Source organism: Magnolia sinica, chromosome 7, assembly GCF_029962835.1.
Source record: "Magnolia sinica isolate HGM2019 chromosome 7, MsV1, whole genome shotgun sequence".
Lineage (NCBI taxonomy): Eukaryota > Viridiplantae > Streptophyta > Magnoliopsida > Magnoliales > Magnoliaceae > Magnolia > Magnolia sinica.
Genome location: NC_080579.1, coordinates 17,098,142 through 17,102,179, shown reverse-complemented (window position 1 = coordinate 17,102,179; position 4,038 = coordinate 17,098,142). Strand labels below are relative to the sequence as shown.

Genomic DNA, 4,038 nt, shown 5'->3' with positions numbered 1-4,038 from the left:
TTGGTTATCAGGTACGGCTAGTGCTTTGGTTCAGAAACGTTATTAAGTTGTTTCTTATTCAACACGGTTCTAAACCGTTTCTGAATGCAACCCTCTTTCCACATGCGTTGTTAGGGCTCTTTGCGTTCCCCTTTTCTTCAATCTCTCGTCTCACATCTCTCTCTCTCTCTCTCTCTCTCTCTCTCTCTCTCTCTCTCTCTCTCTCTCTCTCTCTCTCTCTCTCTCTCTGCTCTTCTTCTTCTCTACACCCTCAACACTGAAACTTCTTCTCTCTCTCTCTCACATCTCATTTCGGTCTTTGAATTGCAATGGAGAAATTTCAAAGCCCTAGCTCTCTCTCTCTCTCTCTCTCTCTCTCTCTCTCTCTCTCTCTCTCCAAAGTTGGAAAGGTGAGCAATTTCTCATTCTCTTTTCTACGATTCCAATTGAAAATCTCAACTTCCTTTGAAGAAATGAGATCTTTCTTCCATGATTTTGGAATGTCTCTCCTTGCTTGTTGCATCTATATGTCTTTCTTTTCCCCAATTTTCTGCCCTCTAATGATTCATTTAGGGTTTCTTTCATACTAGGCAACAAGGTTGCGAAGTTTTGATGCAGAGTGATGAGGTATAACCTGAGAATGGTTGTAGTTTTGATGCAGAGTGATGAGCTATAACCTGAGATGATTTCAGAAGAAATAGTATATATTGATAGATCTTCAAATTTCTCTCTTCTGAGCAGCTTGTGGGTGGATTTCGGTCCATCCTTTGCAAGGATTTGGGAGAAAAACCAACATTTCAAATCGATTCAACATTTTCTCAAATTTGGGATCGTTTCTCAATCGGTGAGGTTTTTATCATTTCGATCCATTTCTCTGTGTTTAAATCATATAAAAAACAGAGAGAAAATGTTTAAAATCGTTGATTGAGAATGAAGGATTTCAACCTTCGATTTCGAGATTTGAGGGTAAGTTATCCGATTTGGGGAAAAGTAGGGAAAATTCAAAATTTCCCCAATATCTCCCAAATTTCTTTTAATCTTACACTCCAAACATGGAATCAAACATATACGAGGCTTAATCTACTGATTTATGAAGTTTCTGTGAAATTTCAAAAAAAAAAAAAAATTAATTAATTAATTAATTTATATATATATATATATATATATATATATATATATATATATATATATATATATATATATATATATATTCAAAATTTCACTCCTAGCAGTGGTCAATTGAGTACAATTTCATAGTATGAGGAGTGTTTGATGAAATGATCATCACATACACTCTAATTTCAAGATTTGAAGGTAGGTCCGATTTGGAGAAAATTGGGGATAATTCAAAATTTCACAAAGTCGTTGCAATCTTACACTTCAAACATGAAATCAAACATGTAGGAGGCATGATCTCCTAGGTCATGTATTTTATTTTATTTTTAATGCTTTCAGAATTAAATAATATTTTTAATTAAATTTAAATTTTAAAAAAAAATAAAGAAATAAAATTATTATTAAAAATAAATAAATTCTACCAATGGTAAATTTGCTACATTTTTTTTTAGATTAAAAGGTGTTTGATGAGTATAAATTTATAAATATATAATTATAAATTTATTTAATAAAAATTTTCAGGTCTTATTAATTATTTAATAAATAATTAATAAATGTGAAAAAATAATAATTTTGATGTAGTACCCTGATTTTGCTAACATAATGTTCTTTTGCAGGTAAAACATACTAGGAGTAAGAGGGAGAGCCTGATATTGGATGGAGATACGGCTGACTATTCCCAATACTCGATTCGGTGGAGCTATCCAGAATGGAAAATGATTGTCTACCACTGATTTTTGTATAACTATTAACTTGTAGGCAGTTATCTGTTTGGATGGTGATGGTTGCAAGTTAAGAAGTGGACTGGTGAAAATTGAGGAAGGTTTAACTCTTGACACATTAATTGCTTGTGACTCATGTGATCTTTGGTAAGTACATTTCTTTGACAAAGCTTCCTAGAAACCAAACTAATGATAATTGCCAACTCTTAAACTCACTGACACACGTGCCCTTAACAGCAAGATTTGTGAAAGATTTGGCTGGCATTTCAATGGTTTTCCTTGTGAAAGATTTGTTAGGACTGAAGTGAAAGAAGCCTTAATCATCGAAGTTCATGTACTTGTATCCAAATGAGCGTTTGCATGATCGATACCATATTTTAGTATAGAACATCTATTACTTTGTTTCTAATTCCCCCTGTTAATTAAGGGGTTGCTTTGTGGGTTACTGCAGGGAAGGCTTCCTTTTATGGAACCAAGACGAAAGGTGGATAAAGCCCAAGTATTGAAGAGGTGTTGCTATAGAGTTAAATGTTTTGTGGGTAAAGTGGTTTTTTTTTTTTTGTCAAGAATAAACTCATTTTTGCTTGGTTTGTGTTACACATTTTTCTTTAGTCCTTTTTCTTTCTTAAAAGCATGCTTCAATAAACTTCATTGTGGTTGCAGAAACTGATGCTGGTTTCTGTCCAACACGGCTGAAGGTAAGTCTCTTACTTGTTCATGTGTTAAATGGTTTTCTATCATGACTTGTAACTTCAATCTTTCAAGAATATGTATGAGTAATGACACTCTTTTTTATGGCCGTAGCTGCTTGTCTCTATTTGTTTTTTCCTCTTAGCAATGAAATTCTTTACCTATGAAGAAAAAAAGGAAAAAAAAAAAGAAAAAGAAAAAGAATATGTATCAATAATGACACTTTCTTCCTGGAGATTACTTTTCAGGAGTTACTCTAGCAGTTACTGAAAAAGAAGAAGCAGGTATCATCTGAGTATGTTTTAATGAAATTCTGTTAAAATTTTCATTTCGTATTATTTAATGTTGTTGATTCTGTTTTCGCTGTAGGAGCACAATGGACAGGAATTGTAACAACCATTGCAGTGGAAATGCTGAAAGCAAATATTGTAGATGTTGTCATTTGTGTGCAGAGGTGATAGCAGTGTTTTATTTTAGTAGATCAAAGAATAAAGGTTGCTGGTTATTAGCTGACAGTTAGTTATTTCTTTATTGTGTCTTTTTAGTGATCCAGAGGACAGACTTACTCCAAAGCCAGTCTTGGCCAGGTATGTAAACTGCATTTGAACTGAAATGCTGACTATGCCACATGTGATCTAAGTGAAGGTATCACTAATACCATCCCTTAAAAATAATAAGTTCCAAGAATGCAAAATGCTAATTCAACTGAGTTAACTCAGGGGTACAATGAATCCATGGTATGTTCTATTTGAATAACATGCATGGGTCTCACATGCGTACGCCGCATGGACCATTGATGAAATTTTTAATGGCTATCCATTACTTTCCATGCAAATGGGGCACATCCGATGAGTTAATTAGCCTAATTTATTGGGCCAGGTCAGTTGATTGTTTGCATCTTGATGAATGGCTAGGTTATCCTACAACATTGCATGAACTCATCGTATGTGACCTTTCCATCACTATTGCCATCCATCCGGTCAAAAATCTCATCAAGCTTCCCAGGTTCTGTTATGTCTGCTGGAAGGCAGTCTTCTGGCAAGGCCTATTTTACAGATGTTTTCTACCATGTCCAACTAAAACTACAGAGAAATACTAAGGTGATTCATGTGCAGGCAGACTGGAAAGGTAGAGAACTACAACAGGCACTCAACATTCTTTTAACATCCAGGTCCATCTGTAAAATGAGATTCATAGTTGATTGATCCATTGTATGGAAATCGATTAGGTGGTGGCCTTAGATTCAAGTACTTCAGACTCTGTTGCATCTGCTTTTGTAACCATTGGTGGTACCTGAACTAGTACCCAAAGCAAACTAAATGGACATGAATTAAAAATATGAAATGATACTAAATTCACTTTAGTTGCACCACCACTATCAAATATCAATAGACATTCAAGACATTTGCTCTATATGGATCGTGTGCACCTTGGGTAAATAACTTGGCATTTCACAGCGATTGGTTGATTCTAAATTGTTTGGAATCTTATATGATTTGTGATATTTGGGATATTTTGATAAACATGATGC

General features: G+C 34.3%; 1 long non-coding RNA gene across 3 annotated transcripts; it reads left to right on the top strand.

Annotated features, from left to right (window-relative positions):
* The first annotated feature begins 1,686 nt into the window (after positions 1–1,686).
* On the top strand, positions 1,687–3,277 carry LOC131251149 (uncharacterized). Of its 3 annotated transcripts, none has more exons than XR_009173620.1 (5): positions 1,687–1,964; positions 2,269–2,356; positions 2,481–2,515; positions 2,756–2,791; positions 2,877–3,277. It is a non-coding gene; the product is annotated as an uncharacterized LOC131251149 (long non-coding RNA). The 3 variants fall into 3 exon arrangements; XR_009173618.1 differs by having other exon boundaries at positions 1,691–1,964; positions 2,622–2,791; XR_009173619.1 differs by having other exon boundaries at positions 2,756–3,277.
* The last annotated feature ends 761 nt before the right edge of the window (positions 3,278–4,038 follow it).